The sequence below is a fragment of the Podarcis bocagei genome, assembly GCF_964188305.1.
Source record: "Podarcis bocagei genome assembly, chromosome: 5".
Lineage (NCBI taxonomy): Eukaryota > Metazoa > Chordata > Lepidosauria > Squamata > Lacertidae > Podarcis > Podarcis bocagei.
In genome coordinates, this window is record NC_138129.1 from 47,242,414 (window position 1) to 47,266,885 (window position 24,472).

Genomic DNA, 24,472 nt, shown 5'->3' on the forward strand with positions numbered 1-24,472 from the left:
ACTTGGATGTACCATGTACACTGGCCGAAAGTCTGATTATAAATTTATAGCCTTAAAAGTTGTACTTTACAGTAGTGGTTTTCCCTCCTTCAAAGGAATGTGTAAAACATCCCTTGCCATACTTTGACAGGTCTTTCTTACAGCAATGATAATAATCATTTGTAAAAAATAAATAAGTAATTTTAATGGTCAATATTCTTCCAAAATATGATAGTTTAAGATTATAGTCTACCTATCCAATTCCTTTTAAAATTTTCTTCCCCCAAGTTGCTTAATTGAGCCCATGATGATCTTTATTGTTGTTATTAGTGACGTAAGCACTAATATTAGACTAGGAGTATTCCTAATGATACAATTAATAACATTTTCTTTTCTTCTTTGTATTTGTTTAGAGAGTGAGAATGACCAGAGTTTGTTTCTTGTGCTGTCGGTCTTAACTTTCCATTCAATTAAATACTTTTGTACTCAAGATTTTGGTGTGGATTGGCATTATTTATTCTACAAAATTTACATACTGTGCTATTTGATTGTAAAAAACCTCTCTAAGTGGTTTAGGAAAATGTAAAAAAGAAACTAAGATTCTTGATTAAAAACAGTTAAAAACAAGTATTCCATGGAATTCCATTGAATACTTAAAATCATTCAAAAGATGACTAAAATCAACAGTAGATAAAAACACATATAACTTTTACATGTCTGAATGGGCTTGCCTAAACAAAAATGTTTTAAGCAGGTGCCAAAAGTATATGGTGACGGGGACTTCCTGATGTCAGTAGGCAGTTGCTATGTCATTGTTGTAGTGATCAGATGGGATTGTGTGTATTCTTATTAATCAGAGTTCAATCCTTCCTTTACTTTGGGAACACCTCAATTGTATGTATACATCTATAACTCAGTCTCATAGTTATCCATATTCATTCCTTTTCACTAAGTGTTTTCTCTGATTCGCCTGGTTTGTGCACAATACTTTGGTTGGTTTAGCCAAAGTTTAACTGCAATTTGGTTTGAACGTCTCAACCCAGTCCAGCAGACTAACCATGGTTTGCCTTCTGGTAACAAACTATGATGTGAAGCCATGGTTTTTTTGTTGGCTTGTTTAATTTGTTTATTGTTTAATTTTTAAAAGAGTGTACCAACAATGATTTAAAATACAGTTAAGCCAGTCAGCTAAACCTCCCCCCTAATATCCCACTTTACTAAATTCATAGTTGAAGAGCTCAAAGTATTCCCAACACAGTATAATAATTTGCATTTTCTTATCCTTTGTTACACCAGTGATTTGGAAAAGTCAATTTTTCAACAAAATAGTCATGATTTTGTCTACTCTTTTGTACTCTGATTAAGTTAGTTTATCCATACAGGATATATCCCAGACTTTGGTCAACCACTCCTCCATGGATGGATGCCAAGTTTTATTCCTCTAATAAGCAATAGTTATATGTGCTGCCCTCAGTAAGTAAAGGACCATCTGTCTATCATCTGCTGGTATAGTAAACAAAAGGATCAATGGGTTCATTGGTAAAACATGTCTGATTACTTCAAATTCCTTAGTACTATTTGTCCGAAATTTCCTTATTTTAGGACGATTCATGAAAATATGTGAAGACATTGGGCATCTTGTATCCTCAGCATAGACTGCTTGTCATATTATACATCTGGTTGAGATGCCTCTCTGTTAAATACCATCAAAACACCTTATAAAAACTTTTCTTGAGACTTACGCTGATGGTATTCTGTGGCATACCCATCGGAAGAATACTTTCAAATGTTGCAGAATATAAAATAAATTCAGTTCTGAGGTGCAATTATGAGGCTGAGTGAGACGACAAGCTCAGCAACGGGATTTGGAGACAGCTTTTAGGGAGGCTGGGGTCCTGCACACCTCCTCCTGCCAGCTCCCCATTCTGTAAAAGTCTGGTTCTGTAGCCAACCAGCTTGCTGCCAGCTCACCTGTCTCATCCATGGAACACTAAGCCTACACACCCTTTCCTCACTGGCTTAGAAGGAGAAGAGGGAATCAGAGCAGTAGTTGGGAAGACAGAAGTGAAACAATGAGGCAGTGGCGATTTTCTCTTTCTCTGCTTGGTTATTATCTTTACCCACTTGTCAGGGTCAGAGGATCCCAGTTCAGCAGCAGAAAATTCTCCTGTATGAAACCTTTTAGAGCAGCTTCCAGTCTATATAGACAATCCCAAACTAGATGGACCAATGGCCTGGCTCAGTATAAGGCAGCTTGCTATGCTCTTAGAAGCCCCAATAGACTTATTTCTGAAACCGAAGGTGGGTCTTGTTGATATTTGCTCCGATGCACAATTCTGCCTTTGCTTAAAATATGGACCAAATTCCACACATTTTATCTTGGTTATGGACAGAGCTCCTGAACTCTGATCAGCAAAAGAACCACATGAGCACCAAAAGTACACAGATAAAGTTCCGGAGAAAAGGGGAAGTATATGTTTATGGTTTAACATTTTCTTAGTAAAATGCACACTTTTGCACAGAGAAGCTGGGGAGTCAAATTTGGGGTAGGGTTGGGCAGACTAGGAGGTGGTCTTTCCCTACTTTCCCCCTGTAGGTATGCAGGAAAAAATGCATGCATGCACGCACACATACTGTGCAGATGTTAACAGGCATGGCAGATAATGAATGTTGCTGCTGTTCATTGCGAAGAACACTGTAGCACCTTGTTATATGGGGCAAGCCCCCCTGTGTTAGGTAAAATGAACCATGATTCAGACTAACATGCTATGCCAGAGGGCTCAGGAGATGAAGATGGAAGACATCAAGTGGGAATGAGGGATGAGAAGGTAGCAAGGAGAAGGCATAGACCAGAAGGCATGCAGATTCTTGCCAAGTGCTTCTGTTGGCACCGGAGTAGGATATTGGCCTTGGAGATATCAACAAACAGCATTTCACTATGGAGTCACTAGGAAGTCAAAGAACACAAGAGGTATAGCCCTGCATCTCTTTTGCAAAATAAGCAAATGCTACTTTCACCTTCGTTAGGCAAATTGTAAGGTGTAGGTCCACCATCCATGAAAGATGGGAAGCCTTGACCAAAGTGGTTGCTTCACTCCTTGTTTTGGAAATTCACTGTGCTATGAATTTGGTATATTACAAAACAGAGTTAGTTTATGCCCCTTGACTATTTTGAATGTTACTGTTTCTGGTCTACTGCTATGGGAATTGAGGGTTGCCTCCTTTGTTCCTGGCAGGTCTGCTGTGACTTCAACAATTGGAGGATGGACAGCTATTCAGCATATGAAGGTTTTCCTGTATGAAGCTGTTCAAGGTACAGAGCTAGTATCAGGAAAAGAGGGAGCAACCTTAATTATCTTGATTTTTTCTGGTGGAAGAATTTGATGAGTCATGTGGAGATGCATTGTCTTTCACGTCATGAAGGCCTATGATTAGAATTTAGGGCAGGCCCCACAAATGGTTACACATAAGGAACAGCTCATACACTTCTTGAGCGTTACTTCTTGCCCATAACAAAGCATTCACACAATCACTTCCACTTGGGCATGACTGAATCTGGGTTGATGTTTGGATTGCAAGTATGTGGCTGGCCATATGGCCATGTCAGTTACCATTAAACAAGGCAGACAATGAAAAGAGCATGGAAAGCAGTCAGAAATCCAAATTAAATACCAACTCTTTAGGAAACCAGGCTTTCATCAATGTTACCAGGTTCTCTGCCAGAGCCACATCATGTTGGGTGGGGAATTGCCTCACTGAATTTGCTGGTTTACAGATCTGCCTTACAGGTTTCATCAAAACAAAGCTGTCTTCATCCCCTAGAGCATGGGTCACTAACATGGCACCCATGTGCACAATAGTGCTCTTGATGGCTTCCCTTCAGACCCACAAAACCTCTGAGCCCCCCAACCCCCCTGCCCCATTGCTCCCTTAGTTGTGAGGTGGGGAGGGTGGTACCCCCTGCCCTACAAATAGTAGTTTCCAATTCCCTCTTTGAGCTCTATGTGGTTTTAAAGGTCAGATTCATTCAGATTCCTTGAGAAAGCGAACTATGTGTGTCTGCTTGTTGCCTGCCCCCCCCTCTCTCTCTCTCTGTGTGTGTATGAGAGTGAGAGAGAGCACTGGGGGAGGGGGAAGAGAACTGACCAGGCAGTACTCATGGAACTTAGTCAAATACACATCATATTTTTCTGTGTATAAGACTAGGTTTTCCCCCTAAAAAATAATGCCAAAAATTTGGGGGGTGTCTTATGTGCCCCTTGACCTAAAAAGCCTGGCAACTCGTGCCTTAGGAAATACTACCACAAGTTCATCAAGGCTAGTGATGTTTCTCTCATATTCGGCTGAGTATCAACAAGTCCTATGACACTAGCACGCAATGCTCAGCGTGGGACAAAAATAAGGCAAGGGAACTGGGCTTTCTTTTCCTTGCTGGGAGAATTTGCAGAGGAAATGTCTCTTAGAAAAACCTTGAGCCACACCTTAAAAAAATCTTCCTGTTTGTCTCTTCTCTCCCCAGTCCCTCATGCACAAACATGCTAGGTAAATCCCTGGTCCCAGGTGCTGATCCTGTTGAGGTCTGCTGCTGGCACAGATGCTTGTTTACTCAGGAGCCATGCTCTGCTTCTGAACACCTGTGCACTCCCTGATAGGAATTTCCCCTGGGAAAGAGAAGACCAATGTTTCTAAAGGTGTTGCTGGGAAGCGCACCGCTTAGCTCAGGTTGAACAGGTGTTGCCGTCCTTTTCTTCCATGTCTTGACATGCATGTAGATGCAACTGATCACAGATATTCTAATACTAGCATGGCAAGATTTTGAAGATGGGAAGTGTTAAGAAGGTACATAGGGCTTTCTGCTTCTAGCCCGTTACAAGAACTCTGGTCAGGCACACTAGATCAACCATTTAATGTGGGGGAAATTTATTTATTGTTTGTTGCATTTACATCCCACCATTCCTCCAAAGAATTTAAGGTGGCACACATGGTTTTCTCCCTCCCCATTTTGGTTAGGCTGAGAGGCTGTCACCCAAAGTCACCCAATGAGCTTCATGGTGGAATGGGGATTTGAAGTCTGGTTTCCCAGGTCCTAGTCCAGCACTCTGACCACTACCTGGCCAAAAGGTTTGTAGCTCAATATCTGTTTAATAATATTCAACAAGGTTCTGTCTTTTCCTTTCCTAAAGTGAGCTGTTTCTGAATTTGTATAAAGACAACTATGAAAAATGCTGGTCGGAAATTAAAAAAGATCTAGAAATATGGTCAAATCTGAAATTGTCAATGTTAGGCCGAATTGCTGTGATCAAAATGAATGTATTGCCTAGAATGTTATTTTTGTTCCAGACCTTGCAGATCCTGGATAAGATGGAATGTTTTAAGAGGTGGCAGAAAGATATCTCGAAATTTGTCTGGCAGGGCAAAAAGCCCAGAATTAAATTTAAAATATTGACAGATGCTAAAGAAAGAGGGGGTTTTGCCCTGCCGGACTTGAAATTGTACTATGAGGCAGCAGCATTTTGCTGGCTGAAAGAATGGATGCTCCTCGAAAATACAGACATCTTAGATCTGGAAGGTTTTAACAATGCTTTTGGTTGGCATGCATATCTATGGTATGACAAAGTTAATAGCGTCTTTAAGAATCACATTGTTAGAAAAGCACTGTTTAATGTTTGGAGAAGATATAAAGATCTGTTGGAAAACAAAACCCCTAGATGGGTCTCACCAGTGGAGGCCAAGGCAGTGAAGAAACTCAATATGGAGGTCGGATGGCCGAAGTATTGGGAAATTTTGGAACAGGATGGAGATAAGTTGAAATTGCAAAGTTATGAGAAACTGAAGCATAAGGTACAAAATTGGTTTCAATACCATCAAATAGTGGAATTTTTCAAACAGGACAGGAAAATTGGCTTCCAGATGGAAAAATCAAAACTAGAAACTGAATTGTTAGAACCTAGTACTAAGAATTTATCTAGAATGTATAACTTGTTGCTGAAATGGAATACACAGGAGGAAACAGTCAAATCAGCCATGATTAAGTGGGCACAGGATGTTGGTCATAACATCATGTCAGATGACTGGGAATGGTTATGGAACACCGGTATCAAATTTACGGCATGTAATGCCTTAAAGGAAAACATTATGAAAATGGTATACAGGTGGTACATGACCCCAGTCAAGCTGGCAAAAATTTATCATCTGCCCGATAACAAATGTTGGAAATGCAAAGAGACTGAAGGTACCTTCTACCACCTTTGGTGGACATGCCCGAAGATAAAGGCTTTCTGGGAAATGATCTATAATGAAATGAAAAAGGTACTTAAATGTACCTTTCCTAAAAAACCAGAGGCCTTTCTCTTGGGCATTGTCGGCCAATTGGTGGCAAAGAAGGATAGAGCTTTTTTCATGTACGCTACAACAGCAGCAAGAATACTCATCGCAAAGCATTGGAAGACACAAGATCTACCCACTCTGGAAGAATGGCAGATGAAAGTGATGGACTATATGACATTGGCTGAGATGACAGGCAGAATCCGCGACCAAGGAAAAGAGACAGCGGAAGAAGAATGGAGAAAATTCAAAAGTTACCTTAAGGACTATCATAAACTCAATGAATGTTAGAGTGTTTTGGTTCTTAGGAACAAAGGGATACAGTGACATAAGGTCAGAATATAGAGATGACTAAGATGACTGAGGTTGGAAAGTAACAATTGGGAGTTGCTATAAAATTATAGACATTGGGATGCAGAAAGGGGGGGTATGGGGAAGTCCCAGAAAAGAGGTTTATGAAAATATGTTATGAATTTATACGTGTATGTTTGTTTTCTTAAGTGTTTGTCTGTTTTTTAAAATTTGTAAAACCAATAAAAATCTTTTTTAAAAAAAAAAATAAAGTGAGCTGTTTCTGGCGTTTAATGTTTTTTCTGGGTTGTAAAATAGTTGTTCTCTATTTGGCTTAGAGTAGGGGTTGCCTACTGTGTTAGGCCTGTGGGCCCATGTGGAATTCTGGGGAAGAGTCATGGGTAAAACGGTATTTTAAAAAAGCACCACAAAGAATCAAGACAAAAAGGAGAACAGTCTCGAAGTTTTCTAGTACTGTACATGACTCATTTAGCTCTATGTAGAGATTCTCCTATAGACATGGAGAAAATAAAATTTTGCCTTCCCACTTTTTCAAAAGTGGTTCTTAAGTTCAGGTTTTAAGAACAAGGTGTCTCTAAATTTAAAGAATTTGTGAGCTTTTGAAGCTCCTGAAGAAGGAATGTTCCACTCTGAAATTCATAGAACTAAAATAAAAGGCTTGTACTGGTGCCTGATCTTTGTCTTAAATAGTCATGGGCATCTGTCAAACGCCACCCCTTCCCAAGAAAGATTAAAGGGCTCCAATAGCCACTAGCTTGATGGCCAAACCCCCACATAACCCCCACACATACTCCCATGCATACATAAAGCCCATACCACACATGTAAAGGTAAAGGGACCCCTGACCATTAGGTCCAGTCGTGGCCGACTCTGGAGTTGCGGCGCTCATCTCACTTTATTGGCCGAGGGAGCCGGCATACAGCTTCCGTGTCATGTGGCCAGCATGACTAAGCTGCTTCTGGTGAACCGGAGCAGCGCACGGAAACGCTGATTACCTTCCCGCCGGAGCAGTACCTATTTATCTCCTTGCACTTTGACGTGCTTTTGAACTGCTAGATTGGCAGGGACCGACCCACGGGAGCTCACCCCGTTGCGGGGATTTGAACTACCGACCTTCTGATCAGCAAGTCCTAGGCTCTGTGGTTTAACCCACGGTGCCACCTGCGTTCCATACCACACATGTACATGCACACAAATGCATACAAACAACAGACATGCACAGTCATTCATTCCTTGGCCCCCAGCAATTAGTCTTGGAAAACAATTGTTGTAAAAGCAAAACTTGGCTTGGTATGAGGCCTATTGTCCAGCCCACCCCGCGCCTCATTGCCTTGCTACACTATTCGGTAGAAATGGCTCGCTTGGTGTTGGTGCGGTTGTAGCAATAGTTTCCTAGCAAAAGTGTCCCTATTACTTACCAGTAGGAGGAGTGGGGAGAGGCTAGGTGGTAGCGAGGTCAGGGCTGCACAGTGGACACACTGGTGGAGCCAATCTGGAACTCCCGCCTGAGTCTCCGCAGAGCCCTGATCTAGAGTGTCCAAGTGAAAAAGGGGACAGGCCTCCTGCACTTTTGAACGGTTGTGTAAGAAAAAGGAATTTTAATTAATTTTTAATTTTTAAATGTTTAAAAAAAAGGGAATTTCAGCAGCTGTCACTTGTCATTCAAGCAATGATCCCCATTCTCTTTTTTCCCATCTGGCTACCCTACTTGTATCCCATCTAATTCTCTTCTGCATTCCACTGTTGATAAACCTTGGTTATACCCTGACTCCTGGCGCTTTCAACGCATTCCTTGTCAAAATATGCAAAGCATGAAACACTGTAACCAAAATAATGTGATTTCAGCACAAACTCCTAGGTCATATTATTCTGAAAGCACTGTTCCGACCTCTTGGTAAAAAGAGCTTTACTGTACCGTATTTGGTTTTGGTACCTGGTCTGCCTAGCTGCAGTCCTGCTTCCCTGCAACGTCCCTTGCCCGGCACCATGCTCTGCTGAAAGCTTGACACCCTGGTGGCCCATCATCACTGTGTTGTTGGAAGGAGCGCTCTCAACTAGAAAGCCGTCTTGCCAAGCACATCTTGTTTGCTCGGTCTCCCAGTCACAAGCGTCATACACAGGGAGAGGAAACATTTTCAGAAACACACGTGAGCGAGTATGACAAGAAATCAGTGTGTGCTTGTGACTTACGGTATTAGTGGACTGATAAGTTTCATTAGGATGATTCAGAGGGGCCACCCAAAAAAGACTGGAAAGAGGCCCACAGAGAGGAAAAAGGTGTTACTGATTTACTAGGGTAAGGATTCTCAATGAGAGATATGAAGAGTCATTAAATAGGGCTCAGGTTGCAGGGAGTCCATCTGGCAAGCTCTTCAATCAAAGTCTTTATTGCAATGGGTATTCCTGCCACAGAACAACAGTAGCAAATGCATGGGAGGCAGGTCAGTGATCACAACTATTGTTGGAGATCTTCCCCCAAAAGTTGTTTTGTTAACATAACTTAGTTCTCAGGACACCACTCTGCCTGCCCCCCCCAACCCCGGTCTCTTATAACTTGTAAGTGAAGGATGCTGCAAAGCAGTGTTGCTGAGAAATTGTAATATCAGTGTTGTGTGTGGCTTTTGTTGCCATCTCATCACTTTGTGTGAATTGTGCGGTATGCGTAGAGACAGGGAAGCAAGGATGACTGTGGCTGCCTACAGACTGTCACTATTTTGTGAGAGGTATGCAGTCGCTTATTAGAAATTAAGGTTTGTGCAATTAAAGTGGATCAAAGCGTTCTGGGGCAACAAATCCACTTTCGAAAAATGACTCTTTATGGTTAGGGAAGCAACAGGGAAATGCACTAAAAAGTGTGGGATAATTATCGTTATCACTGATTGGAAGACATCCAACTTCCCATCAAACAACACAGAATGAATGCTCGTTGTTGTGTAACCTCCCCACAAACAAATCAGAACAGATGCTCAAGCAAAGAGTGGACATCCTATAACTTTTGTGCAAGTAAATCAGGAGGCAGGCACAAGAGATCGGCTTCTCGGGAGGTGCCCTGTGAATAGGTGCTGTGAGGATATGCAGGGCTGGCATCCTCAGGCAGTTGTTGATGCTTTGTTCTAGCTACCCCACCCCCCACCCTGCTCATCTATTTCCCCCTGCTTGGTTTTATGTGGCAGTGGGTGTCTCCATAGGGAAATTGGCAGAAAATTACCTGCTGCTATTGTGGAGGTGGTCCTGCTGCTCACCATCAGTAAGCCCACTAGGGTAAAAACTGGAGACACTGCTGAAAGTTGATAGCCAGTATGGCAAAAGAGGGGTATGTTTTTCTTCCTTCTTCCCAGCTGGGCGGAGGTGTTACCCAGGAGTCTTGTGACAAAGAGAATAATAGACTGGCAGCTTTGTAACTGCAAAGTCAGACAGAGAGAGGCTGAGTTTTAGACTTTGGATGAAAACAGACTTTGGGGGATTTGAAGAAGCTGTGAGCTTTCAACAACCATTGGAATTCACGGTGCATTTCCATTTATGTTTAACTTCTGTGTTTGTAGCTAAATGCAAACATTACAAAATGCCATACATCTCCGGGGACCTGATTCAAAAGGAAATGGAAGCTGGAGACGCATTGCACCCTGGAGTTCTCACTGCTGGGAAAACTGGGATGCATATGAGAATACAGTTGGAAATATTCTGTTGGAGAGAAAGCAGCTTGGGGATAATTTGGAATGAAAAAGCTGCTGCAAGGGAATAGTTTAAGCACCACTTCCAAAATGCTGCTTCTCTCCAATTTCCTCTATTCTGAAGCTGTTTTTAAAAATGGGGATGAGACGTGTGTTTGCATGTAACTTGTAGGTAGCCCTTCATTCGCAATAGTGCAGGAGTTTTAAAAAACACTAAGGATTATGACAATTTTATTAAGATGTCATAATGGTGTAAATATGATCATAGGCAATTAGGCATGCTGGTAACACCATTTGCTTGCATCCTAGAGGCCGCAGAATAAGCATGCCTGAAATACGCCACCAATGGCATGATCTGGAAATGATACTTGGAAGGACTTTTCTTTTCAAAACCAGCATTTCTAAATTAACCATTTGCTTTACAGCCAAATAAGGGGGTGGGGGGAGGTGCTGGCCAGTGGTCATAAAGACAGACTTGTTCTATGAAATTTGTGATTTGCCACAAAAAGAAACTGTGTAGATCCCTAACCAGCAGCTAATATTCCACCATACTTTATTCTTGTTTTAACTATGGACATTTTTTTAAAGCTTAACAAGAAAAAGGACAGCAGATCAATGCAAAACAGATGATTTTGTCCATCCAATAAAATGAAGCAAGAATAAGAATAAAGTAGAAAGATGGTTAACTGTAATTAATTCCTGAGTCATTATTGTGTTTACCAAAGCGATGAATATATGTTTTTACGCGGAAGAAAATTCAGAAAGATTACCAGCCTAGTAACAACAAATAATAGCTAAAATAAAATAGCTAAAAGTTGTTAAAACATACAAACCAAGCCGTTTTTGTGAAAATTAAATGTTTTTGCATGCATGTGGGAGTTAGCAGCTGAGGTACCCAAGGGACACAGTAGTAGCTGGTTCATTACAGTACAGTGGTACCTCTGGTTACGTACTTAATTCGTTCCAGAGGTCCGTTCTTAACCTGAAACTGTTCTTAACCTGAAGCACCACTTTAGCTAATGGGGCCTCCCCTTCTGCCACACCGCCGGAGCATGATTTCTGTTCTCATCCTGAAGCAAAGTTCTTAACCCGAGGTAATATTTCTGGGTTAGCGGAGTCTGTAACCTGAAGTGTATGTAACTTGAAGCGTATGTAACCCGAGGTACCACTGTACTGCAATTGGGACACTTCCCCATCAACCACAGTCTGCCCTCAGCAGCCAGCCCCCACTTGCCTGTCTTCGTACTTACATCCAGTCTGAAGGCTCGCACTGCCTGTCAGCTTCCTTCTCCTTAATTTTGTATTTGTAGGATTCAGCAGGGAGGAGGATGGGGACAAAACTAGAATTACTTGGCCCTGTCTGTCATTGGCTCTGGCTCTGGTTACTGTAGGCCTCCCTGCCTTCTGCCCCACCTATCTCAAGAGGACCAGCCAACACTATAGCAGAGACCTTCACAGAGCCCGTTGCTGTGGCCCAAATGTTAAGAGCCCCTTTGCCAGTGATCTGGAGTGAGAGGCACAAACCTATACATCTTGAAATTCAGGGTGTTGGCACTAGCCTGTAAGCCCCTATATAGCTCAGAGGCAGGGTGCTTTAGAGACTCCCTTACATACTTCTGCAGGATATTTTCTCCTAAAAATTCCAAAGTGGCGAGAATCCGGCTCCACAGTAACTTGGAGCAGGGCTTTTAGCGTGGCTGCCTGTGTTCTGCGTAACAAACAACACTCCTTATTTTCTGTGCTGTTTTAAGTTGTTGTTTTTATATTCACTTTGAGACATATATGTGGAAGGTGATATAATAATGACAGTAATAATAACTTTTTTCTCAGAAGAAAGTCTCTTGGTTTTCATTTTTCAATGGCGCTTACTCCCAAGTAAGTGTATATCGGATTGCAGCTTGAGGTATATAATCATGATCAGGCTCTACTGCTGTTCATACAAGGGAGCAGAGGAACACTGTGTGTGTGTGTGTGTGTGTGTGTGTGTGTGTGTTGAGGAGCTCACACAAAATCCTTGATACATGGCAAGGGAGAGGTTCCTAGAATGCAGAGCTGTGCATTCTAGAGGACACCTATCAGGAGTGCTGCAGCAACATATTTCCTGCGTTGGTAGAGGCTTGCCGCTTGACCTTTGGGCTCTGTTCCTCTTCCACAGCCTGATTCTGTGGGGTCAGTCTGAGCCCCCATCTTCCTCTCTCCCATTAGGACTGCTCTCTCAAAGCAGTCCCGAGTTTTAGCAGCAGTGGTAATGCTGGGGCACACCAAAAGCATGGCATCCAAAGAATTTGGGAACGGTCGCTGCTGCTGTTCAATTTCCACACACTAATCTTAAGCATCGTCTGTGACAATTCTCCAGCAGCTGTTCAAGGCCTGCTGTTCTTTTCGAGGATTTGGACGACGTCAGTGGCACGAGTTCACTGTGGTAAAGGGAAATAACTCGGGGAGATATAGCAGGAACCTTGTCCTTGCTCCAAGGCAACCTTCTCGGTTGCCAACATTCCTTGACAACTTTCCCTTTTACTCAGCTCCGGTTTGAAAAAGTACCCAGTTGAGGAAGGGACTTCCCTCTCATGACTCACATGTCGGTCATACGCAGCGGTGACTCAGCAGTGTTTGACACCAGGCCATATGTTCTCATGGGATCTGAAGCAGGAGGGGAGGAGAAGGCGAAATCAAGGGCAAACAGCACAGGAGAGGGCAGAGGGAAGAGGCAGAAGGGAAGGAGAGAAAAAACTGCCAGGGATTCATGGCAAGAGGACTGGGGCTGTTATACAGGACTAGGTACTGTTTTAAACACAAAGCCACCTTGTAATGGGTCAAATTATTTGTCTGTCAGCTGATACAAGGAAAAAACTGCTCCTTTTCCCTTATAGCCTTATGGGGTACCCAAGAGCCCATATAGAGTCCTCTTTTAGGTTCTCTATCAGTAGGAGAAAATAACAGAGGCAAACCAGAGGATATTGAGACGCAAGGCAGCTAGTCAGCCTTATTAAAGCTGTTGCAACAGGGTGCTTCCCCCACATGCAGGAGAGAGGAGGGACCCAGAACAAAGGTGTGGCCGGCCTTATATAGACTTTTGGAATTGCCCACCCTCAAACTCCAGACCACCCCCAGAAACATCATACATACATCACAGAAAGGGTGTAGCCCAGGACCACCTCCCCCAACACATCATTCATCCATCACAGGGGGTGGTCTAAAACAGAATCCTGAGTGTGTCGTTTATCTCCTGTCTGGCAGGTTACCTGGTTGTATTATCTGGGTTTTGGCCACTCTTTTGTTATTACAGTGGTACCTCTGGTTGCGAACGCGATCCGTTCTGGAGCCCTGTTTGCAACATGAGCAGAACACAATCTGCGTCTGCGCATCTGCGTGTGCGTGGGTCGCAATTCGCCGCCTCTGCTCATGCACGCGACGTCATGAGCGGCCAAACCTGGAAGTAACCCTTTCCGGTACTTCCAGGTTGCCGCAGGATGCAACCTGAAAAGATTTAACCTGAAGCAAACGTTACAAGAGGTATGACTGTATAACTACTTAATTCCTGAATCCAGGTCACAGGCTCACCCTATTCACACCTTAAATGTGAGCACAGAGACAATGGGGAGGTTTTTTCAGTTCTTCCCTCCTTGCAGAGAAACTTTTGGTCAGTTTGGGAGAGTCAAAATGGTTTCAGGACTGTCTTCCTCTACAGTTTCAGACATGTGGTTTATGTATTTATGTACGTGTTTGCCTTGTACATTCAATTTATATATTCAAGACCTTAAATTCTTATAACACAGCCCAGCATTGCTTGTTATGCCTGGCACTGGCTCTCTGGTGCAGAGGGCCTTATTACTGGAGATGGCAGGGATTAAACCTGGGACCATATACATATAATATGCTCTCAGTCTCTGAAGGTTTTTGTTGTTGCTGGCCTCCCTTTGTCCTTCTGCCACAAGTGTCTGGCACTCTCCCCTGTGGCTAGAGAGTAGCGATGGGGGACCCTTTCCAGGGCAAGGACTGCAATCCTTTTGGACAATTATCCAGGAGCAATATGCCAGTGGCTCCAGAGGCAAAAGTGGACATGGCCAGAGAAAAATGTGGCCAGAGCAATGAATGAGAAATTTAATTCTGTGCAGTATTCAGGCAAACAAGAAGCACTATTAGGGTTCATGTATACATTCCAGACAGGCAAAAACATTTGGGGAAGGCACAAGAAGTGTTGGCGAGGTGATGCTGGCCAGGGCTTTTTTAGCACTGGATGTGGCTCAGGAGATTATGTGGCCTGGGAAGAGTCGTAGGGGCCGGAAGCCTTGAGGTGCTCCATTCCAGCTCTAGAAATTTTAGTGTGCTAAATACAAGGCTATCATTTCCATCTAGGCCCAACTTACTGAGGGTGCCTCCCTCACGACACCCCTGGCCATTGTATGCATTAAGCCTCAGCCAGATGCTTTGCCAATTCCAGAGGGGAAATAGTTGATGGTTGCTTAGCAACACCAGACACTCTCCTCAACATGGTTCCGGTTAGAGGCCTAGTACTCATTGCTCTGTCCAACAGTAGAGATCTCTGCGTTAGCATGTCCTAACTGTGAATTGCTGTCGCTTGTGTGAAGCTGTTCAAAAGGTACCCTGCTCCAGTATTGTCTGATTTTGACTTTTAGGAGTAAGTTCTTGAGAAATTAGTCCAACCCCCTGCAATGCAGGAATCCTGCCCACAGCTGTCCCTGGGTGGGTTTGAACCACCAGCCTTCTGGTTAATAGCCAGACACACTGACCCATTGTGCCACAGAAGGTGTAGGTAAGAACCCATTTACTATACCACCCACTTTTGTATCTAGCCCCACCCACCTGCCAGTATTTTAAAACCAGTTGCCAAACTGTTCCAGAGGTTGGGGGTAAGATGGTGTTGGTGATACCATCTGTGCTAGCCAATTGGCACTACCTCAGCTAGTGTGTTCCCATTCAAATTGCACCATTTCATAAAGCTGCTGAACCGGTTTCCTCAGAGCTCTCTTTGGAATAGGAAAAAAAAGATACCTTTGGACTGGTCTCAATGAGAGAGGTAGCAAAACATGCCATCTGCTCTACAAATGTGACATCTGTCTTTAATCCTACCTAAGCTGGAACAGGACAAAGGCTGTCAGGAGGAACAAAAGGCTTTCATAAAGGGGCTACAAGAATGAGGCTTTAAAAAAATTAACCGCTAACAGAAAACACAGAAAAAAGTTGGAGTTGTGGTGCCCAATAAATGTTTTGCAGTGGGCTGTGAAACCAAGGAGAAAGTAGCTACAGGCAGCGACCAATGGACAGCAGGGGTTTTATCTCAGGTACAGTTGCAGTCAACTTGGGGTGCTGCCACTCACCTGACCTCTGGATGGTTGCATCGCTGTGATGGAGAGTTTGCCGCAGTGCGAATGCATTGGCAGGATCACCGGATTGGTTCTTCCACTGTGTTTGCATCATGCTGACCTAGCCACCATGTTATAACTGACTGGAGGTCAGGTGAATGGCAGTACCCCATCATACTGTTTGCTACCACCCAGGTCTCATTATCATCCCTTGGCTAGCAAGCCACAATTCACAAGTGCATTTTAAAAGTGATGTCAAATTTTATGTTTTTAAAGAACCATATGTACCCATATGTGCTCTTCTGCCACTGTCCACACCAATCTGTTTAGGGCATTTGGAAAGCATTAATAATTCAAGGTTAGCTTATAGCTTCTCAGGTTTCGTCATCTCCAACAACTCTCCACAGTTCTCTGTCTTGAGCAAGTCATTGCAAGTCAGCATACATCTCCACCCTTTCCCTTTATCTTAATATTATACCTTCCCAGTTCTTTTGCATATTGGGTGGTTTCTGTGGTTGTGTACAACTGGGGTATAAAGCAAATGTCATCTTGTGGCAGCTTGTAAGAACATACGTAAGAACATACATTTTGTTCATTTAATACAACAGCACTGGGGCGGAATTAAACAAACTTGTCATTGTTTGATTATAGAATTTGACTTCTGGGACACCACAGCCCATGAATTGATTAATGCTTATCCAACAACAAAATATCTCTTTCCCCACTTACCACTGGATGCTCGATAGTACCAGCCTGCAACCTGGTGCTCATCCAAACCTTATGGGACTACAACACCCATCTCCCCTGACTATTGGTCATGCAGGCTGTGACTGATTGGAACTGGAGTCCAACAGCATCTGGAGAGCACATGGTTGCGGAAGGCTACTCTGTGGTCTTAGTACTCTGCTAATACATTCATGCCCCAGTGTCATCACCTCCCCTACTGTGTACCAGAGATCCTATTTCTTCATGCTATTCTTCCACCCTCCAATAGCCAAAGCAAATTAGTGGCTAGAGAGAGCCTAGCAGAGAAGCAGTAGCTGAGGTCCCTCAGAAATGCTTCTCCCACCAGGACATTTATTATGTGTACTGGCTACATTTCTATGCCATGCTTTCTGGGCGGTTCACAGAATATTTGTTTGTTTGTTTTCTATACTGCCCTTCAGGCAAGGATCACAGGGTGGTTTACAGTACAAAAACACAAAAATACATAGCATAGTAACAAACAAAAATAAAAGCAATAACTCTCTATCAGACTAGAGAGTCTCACAATAAAATATAATAAAAATCTAAAAAAAATAAATCAAAATATTCCTGGAATAAAACTAAAGCAAAACCAACAATTGAGGGCAATGGCAGCGTAAGGACTGGAAAAGCATGAACACATTTTTAACATAAAAAAATTCCTTCCTGTAGCACCTTAAAGACCAACTAAGTTAGTTCTTGGTATAAGCTTCCGTGTGCATGCACACTTCTTCAGATACACATCTGAAGAAGTGTGCATGCACACGAAAGCTTATACCAAGAACTAACTTAGTTGGTCTTTAAGGTGCTACAGGAAGGAATTTTTTTATTTTGACTATGGCAGACCAACACGGCTACCCATCTGTAACATTTTTAACAATAAAGGACATCTGGGATTTGAGCTTGCTATGCAGGGGTCAGATGTGTGCCAGAGAACTTTTGTAAGATGCGTTTGTGAGACTGGATGTGTGTTTATAGTGCTTTTTCTGGGGGCGCTCAAGAGTATGCAGCACTGGCACCTTTTTTCTAGAAGAAAAGCAATGTGTGTTTACATGGTGCGTTTGTGTGTATTAAAGAGATATAGGGAGAGAGAAAGAGGAGAAAGAAAAGAAAAGAAAAGAAAAGAAAAGAGAACAAAAGAGGGTTTCCAGGCCAAATGGGGACTTAATATTGTAAACTGGTTGTTGACATACCTCAAATGGGTCTTGGCCACAGCACTGGTCCCCCCCCCTTTAACTCAATGGATTTCCCACACAAAAATGAGGGGGGAAATATGACCTGTTATTTTGTTGCCAGCATTAGGTACCTGCTTTTTAGAGTCAGACCACTGCTCCATCTAGCTCAGTATTGTCTACACTGACTGGCAGAGACTCTCCAGGGTTTCAGGCAAGGAGTCTTTCCTAACCCTACCTGGGGATGCTGGAGATTGAACCGGGGGCTTTCTGTATGCAAGGCAGATGCTCTGCCACTGAGCTACAGTCCTTCCCCACACATAGTATGGGCACTGCAAGCGTGAGAAGCACCAGCTCCACAATAAACCCAAGCGTCCTGATGAAATAATACAGAGAAAGGGTTTATTTAATAAGTAAACTCAGACGCAACATTTCATGGATTTCCACTGGTTGAGCTATATTCTCAATTAGTAAGTGAAGGTAGCTCCATTTCAGTCAATGGATAAGACCTTTGGCCACCACAAAATCAATGCTGCTGCCTTCAAAGTAATGGGATAGGTTCCAGCAGGTATAAATGACTGCAGTGCCATTTATTGTTCCCATGCAGGCTTTCTGTACCGACATCTGAGGAGCTCGGAGGAAACCATTTCCATGGGCTTTCTTACCATCATGTGCACAAAGGGACAAAATATATTTTCTTTCTGAGCTGGTAGAGATCCCTCTATACACGGGTGTATTGTACCTTTAGCACATTTATACTCTTGGGCTCTTTACCAGAAAACTCAAAAGGGTGCCACTGAAGTTGTTTTGTCTGACACACATGAAACAAGAAGATGGCACCCCTCAATGGAGGCATGACTCAACAGGCTCAAGACAAAACACTGTTTTCTTTTTCCTTGGCTTCTGACTTGGATATGATAAGAACATAGTGCTGAATAACTTCACTTCCCTGAGTGGTGAGAAGAACAGAATTTAAGATTCAGAAAGGATTGTGTGGATCATCTGCTCCAGGCACCCCCAAACTTGGCCCTCCAGCCGTTTTTGGACTACAACTCCTATCATCCCTAGCCAACAGGACCAGTGGTCAGGGATGATGGGAATTGTAGTCCCAAATCAGCTGGAAGGCCGAGTTTGGGGATGCCTGATTCTACTCTAACCCCTTGTTTTGTATAGGAGCTACAATGCAGAATGTAACTACGGCATTTCAGGGAGATTGCCATCCAGTCTCTGCTTAAATGCCTATTGCCAGTGATGGCTTGTGCCTGTTGAAGGCAGAAAGAAGGAGGAGGTGACAAGGGTAGGGGGCGCAAGAGCCAGTAACAGACGGAATCAATTACGGTGTCATCTACACAATACTTTTCAAATACAGTATCATACCACTTGGCATGGCATCCCACAAAGCATTCTGGGAGCTGTAGTTTAAGGGTGCTGAGAGTTGTTGGGACACACCCATTCCCCCCCACAGAGTTGGAGTTCCCAGAGTGGCTTTGGCAGCCAACCCCTCTTCCTAGGGAACTCAGGGAACTCCAACTCTGTGGGGGGAATGGGTGTGTCCCAACAACTCTCAGCACCCTTAAACTACAGCTCCCAGAATGCTTTGTGGGATCATAGAATCATAGAATCATAGAGTTGGAAGAGACCACAAGGGCCATCGAGTCCAACCCCCTGCCAAGCAGGAAACACCATCAGAGCACTCCTGACATATGGTTGTCAAGCCTCTGCTTAAAGACCTCCTAAGTAGGAGACTCCACCACACTCCTTGGCAGCAAATTCCACTGCCGAACAGCTCTTACTGTCAGGAAGTTCTTCCTAATGTTTAGGTGGAATCTTCTTTCTTGTAGTTTGGATCCATTGCTCCGTGTCCGCTTCTCTGGAGCAGCAGAAAACAACCTTTCTCCCTCCTCTATGTGACATCCTTTTATATATTTGAACATGGCTATCATATCACCCCTTAACCTCCTCTTCTCCAGGCTAAACATGCCCAGCTCCCTTAACCGTTCCTCATAAGGCATCGTTTCCAGGCCTTTGACTATTTTGGTTGCCCTCTTCTGGACACGTTCCAGTTTGTCAGTGTCCTTCTTGAATTGTGGTGCCCAGAACTGGACACAGTACTCCAGGTGAGGTCTGACCAGAGCAGAATACAGTGGCACTATTACTTCCCTTGATCTACATGCTATACTCCTATTGATGAGGCCCAGAATTGCATTGGCTTTTTTAGCTGCCGCGTCACACTGTTGGCTCATGTCAAGTTTGTGGTCAACCAAGACTCCTAGATCCTTTTCACATGTACTGCTCTCAAGCCAGGTGTCACCCATCTTGTATTTGTGCCTCTCATTTTTTTTGCCCAAGTGCAATACTTTACATTTCTCCCTGTTAAAATTCATCTTGTTTGTTTTGGCCCAGTTTTCTAATCTGTCAAGGTCGTTTTGAAGTGTGTTCCTGTCCTCTGGGGTGTTAGCCACCCCTCCCAGTTTAGTGTCATCTGCAAATTTGATCAGGATGCCCTTGAGTCCATCATCCAAGTCGTTGATAAAGATGTTGAATAAGACCGGGCCCAAGACAGAACCCTGTGGCACCCCACTAGTCACTCTTCTCCAGGATGAAGAGGAACCATTGATGAGCACCCTTTGGGTTCGGTCAGTCAGCCAGTTACAAATCAGTCAGCCAGTTACAAATGCCATGCCAGCTGGTATACAAATCAATAATACTAAATATTGGCCACAGATTGAGTCAAGTAATTGGTACACCTAGGCCAGTGTTGTCTACTCTGGCAGTGAATGGCACCCAGAATGGTCTCATGCAGAGGTTGCACCCAGTCCTGCTATCTGAGATCTGCTTTTAATTGGAAACCTTCTTCATGCAAAGCTGGGGCTCTACCATTAAGCTATGACCCCATCCCAGATTCTTACAAATTCCGCTGAAACAGCTGATGGATCACCAGTGTGGCATACTATCCTTTTATTTTCATGGTTGACGCCGACCAACAAAGATCTTAAAGCAAAATCTGGCCACAGAAATGCTTCCCATTTGCAACTTGAAAGACAGGCATTGGGCGGCGAGAATGATGGATTTGACAATGGGATTTTAGGGCAGTCTGCTTTGCAGATGGGTGCCTTGGCCCACTGCCGTCCATCCCATCCTTGAAGCTGCTGCTCTGTAAAACTAGTGGCTGATCTGAGTTCTAGGTACAAACAAGTTCAAGGTCTGTGTCAGGCTTAGGTGATTTTGTGGCAGAATAATCATTACCTTGGGAGGGACGCGGATGGCACTGTGGGTTAAATCACAGAGCCTAGGACTTGCCGATCAGAAGGTTGGCGGTTCGAATCCCTGTGATGGGGTGAGCTCCCGTTGTTCGGTCCCTGCTCCTGCCAATCTAGCAGTTCAAAAGCACACCCAAGTGCGAGTAGGTTTGCCAGAAGCGGCTTAGTCATGCTGTGCACATGACCCGGAAGCTGTATGCCGGCTCCCTCGGCCAATAAAGCGAGATGAGCACCGCTACTCCAGAGTCGGTCACAACTGGACCTAATGGTCAGGGGTGCCTTTACCTTTACCTAACCATTACCTTACTAATGAGATTTTTGGGATAGAGAAATTTTCAGCACCGCAGTCCCATTAATGGACTCAGTGGGATAGCTCAGTCGGGAGAACATGAGACTCTTAACCTCAGAGTTGTGGGTTCATCCTCTGCCGACTTAGCTATCCCTAGGAATAGTACTAGAGCACCACAATATCTTACAACTAGGTAGTAAGCCTGGGGTCTCTAACGTGGTGCCCATGGTGCAAAAGATTCCTGCATTGCAGGGGGTTGGACAAGATGACCCTTGTGCTCCCTTGCAACTCTACGGTTAGATGATTCTATTTCAAGCAACAGACTTGCAAGGTCTCCTTGGGTAAGTCCGTTACTTCCTCCCCCCCCCCCATTTGGGATGACCATCAAAAGTAATTGCATGCAAGCACTTTACTCACTCACTACAGACTGTCTTGTATCCAGTGGTACCTCGGTCCTCAAACTTAATCCATTCTGGAAGTCCATTCCAAAACCAAGGTGCGCTTTCCCATAGAAAGTAATGTAAAATGGATTAATCTGTTCCAGGCTTTTAAAAACAAACCCCCAAACAGCAATTTAACATGAATTTTACTATCAAACGAGACCATTGATCCATAACATGAAAGCAATAAAGAATGTACCGCAGTCACACAATCAGTCAATCTGTAGCTGAATTGGGTTCTTCCACACAGTCACAAAAACAAAACAAAAAAGAGCTGTGAAAACAAAAACGCAAAATAAATAGCAAAAACAGATGGACCTCAGTGTAACACTCGAAATAGAAGTGTGGCACTCAAAGCGGAAGCGTAACACTCAAAACGGAGCACATTCGGCTTCTGAAAGAGGTTTGCGAACTGGAACACTTACTTCCAGGTTTGCAGTGTTTGGGTTTTGGGTTTCAAGTTGTTTGAGTACCAAGGCGTATGAGAACCAAAGTACCACAGTACAAGCGATGCCTCCCTCCCAAGATTGTGGGGATTTGCTGCCATCTTGTGTGCAGCTGGAGCATAGTGTCTAGTAGATAATCGTATTCAGGTAGGTAGCTGTGTTGGTCTGACGCAGTCAATATATATACATATATAACTTGTCCAGATAATTGTATGGGAGGCTGCTGTGTAATCATCACCTTGAGACTATGCTGCATCTGCCTTGAATGACTGTGGGTGGAATATTTTGTTTCTTTGTGAAGAGGGAACCAGAGTTTCTGTTATGGAGAGGGGAATAAGAGAGCATTGCAAATACATTTTAAAATGTTTGACTGCTTTCAGTGTTGCAAATCTGAAACAAGAAAACTGTTCTGGCAAATATTTTGCAGTGCCTTGTATTCTGGGAGGGATTTTAGGTGCACAAATGTCTTGCTGCTAAATAAAACATGGAATAATGTACACGCACAAACATACTGACCAGTTCAGCTTCTGATATACATTTGCAATGATGCAAATAATTCTATCTAATAACATCTAGCAGAAGAAGAATGTAGGCTATCAAATGGGTTGGACAGTCAAACATATTTATTCAGCTTTTATTAAATCAATTTCTTTAAATTCAGATTATGATCCTTAATAATTGTCTATTTTTCTGGTTTTTCATCTATACACATCTGAAGCTTTTTTCCTGCTGCTATTAAAAGCTATAAAGGTTTAAGCCAGTGTTTCCCAAACTTGGGTTGATGGCTGTTTTTGGACTACAACTCCCATCATCCCTAGCTAGCAGGACCAGTGGTCAGGGATGATGGGAATTGCAGTCCAAAACCAGCTGTCAACCCAAGTTTAGGAAACACTGGTCTAAGCAATTAAAAGCTATAAAGGTCTGAGAGTGCCCTTGTACAATCTGTTTTCATCCTTATAAAATGAAATGTGCTCACTGCACTCCCTTCCTTGTGTCGCCAATTTAGTGGGAGTTTAAAACTGTGCTTCAGTTCACCAGGAACTGATGAATTACTGGCCTAGCAGTAGCTTTTTAAAGTATATATATAATATTGTTGCTGAACCCAGAGGAGGAACAGAAGGAAGCTTGTTGTGTCTGAGACAGAAATGTCATGTTACGGCTGAATTAGAGGAATACGATTCAGAATAAACTAGCGGGAATTAAGCTTTCTGAGGGCAAGCACAATACGCTGAAAAAATAAGTGATATAAATATTCAGCAGTGTTCTCCACTTAGATTCTGAAACATTAAGGGTATGTTCCTCTGGGAACTTATATGCAGGCTTCATTTATTTTCAAAATGAGAAAAATGGAACCCAGAATACAAAGACAAAACAACTTCAGTAAAAGGGTATTTTCAGCAAAAGATGCTAAGCTTTTGAACTGAGGAACTCATCAGTGCGTATCTTTGAGAACAAAATTACATTACTCAATAGGGATGAGTGTGATTCTAAAATTGACCAAATTAGACAAAATCCTTGCCTAGTGTCTATACAAAGATTTAGATAACCATTTTAATCAAGTGATAAGAATTTTAAAATTTAAATACCAATTTGAGGCTTTATGTGTTTATATAGTTAGAAGCTCACCACGCATGTACAACGGACAGAAAAATATTGGCAAAGTTGGGGTAAACCTAAGGTTTACAGATGTCTGAAAATCTTTAGGTGGAAAAAGCCTAAGGAGTAAAGTCAGTGGTGTGTTTCTAGAAAAAGAGGTGCCAGAGCTTGCCATGAACGCCTCCCTTGTTCTCTTATAATGGCAATGGCAGCCACCTGAGTCCTGCCGGAACTGAGTTGTAGTGAGTTCTGGCTGAAAAAAAGCCCTGGGTAAAATCCATACCAAAAGGGCCTCATAATAACTGGGACATTTTAGTGAGAGGGGGAAATCCTAACAATTGAGTGGGAGGGGAGAATAGAATAGAGTGGGTAGAAAAAATGGTGCGTGTGATACATGAGAAAGACTAGATGGGTCTTTTAGACTGCTCAAGCAGGGCTCAGTGGGCAAGAAATGCTGACTGACTGAAGGAGTGGGATGAAAACTGAAAGAGTGTGTGTGTGTGTGTGTTGGGGTGGGGTGGGGAATGAAGTGTCTGGAATCCTGTACAAAAGCCCTTCACACTACGTTTTGTTGCAGGTCCCCTTCATTCCCTCTACTTTTTATGTGGAAACTGTGAGTGTCACTGCTTATGTTGTCGACATGGTGCCATCCTCACACAGCAGGGAGGTATCTTCATCTGGACCTAAGGTTTGCTGAAGAAGAAAAATCCTTTCCAGGAAAAGAAATACCCTAAAGGAAGGGATCGCAGAACAGATCAGTGAAAGAAGAGTAGGGTGGACATAGTGAGAACATTGCCTCTGTGAACTGCTGCTTTCGCCATGCCCCTGAAGGGCTGAGTCAGTTCAAGCTCTTTTAGGGAGTGGATAGACTAAGGAGAAGGCTGGGGAAGGACGGAGAGACTGTTACTGGGT

General features: G+C 43.3%; 1 long non-coding RNA gene across 2 annotated transcripts in view; it reads left to right on the forward strand.

Moving 5' to 3' along the window:
* Positions 1–4,987: 4,987 nt before the first annotated feature.
* LOC308587944 overlaps positions 4,988–24,472 on the forward strand; it is a 44,270-nt gene continuing 24,785 nt past the window's right edge. The window contains exon 1 of one of the 2 annotated variants that reach the window (XR_014008570.1): positions 4,988–5,100. This is a non-coding gene — a long non-coding RNA (uncharacterized lncRNA). Of the gene's footprint in view, positions 5,101–14,781; positions 14,890–24,472 lie in introns of those variants that run through there. The other variant, XR_014008571.1, reaches the window with a different exon arrangement.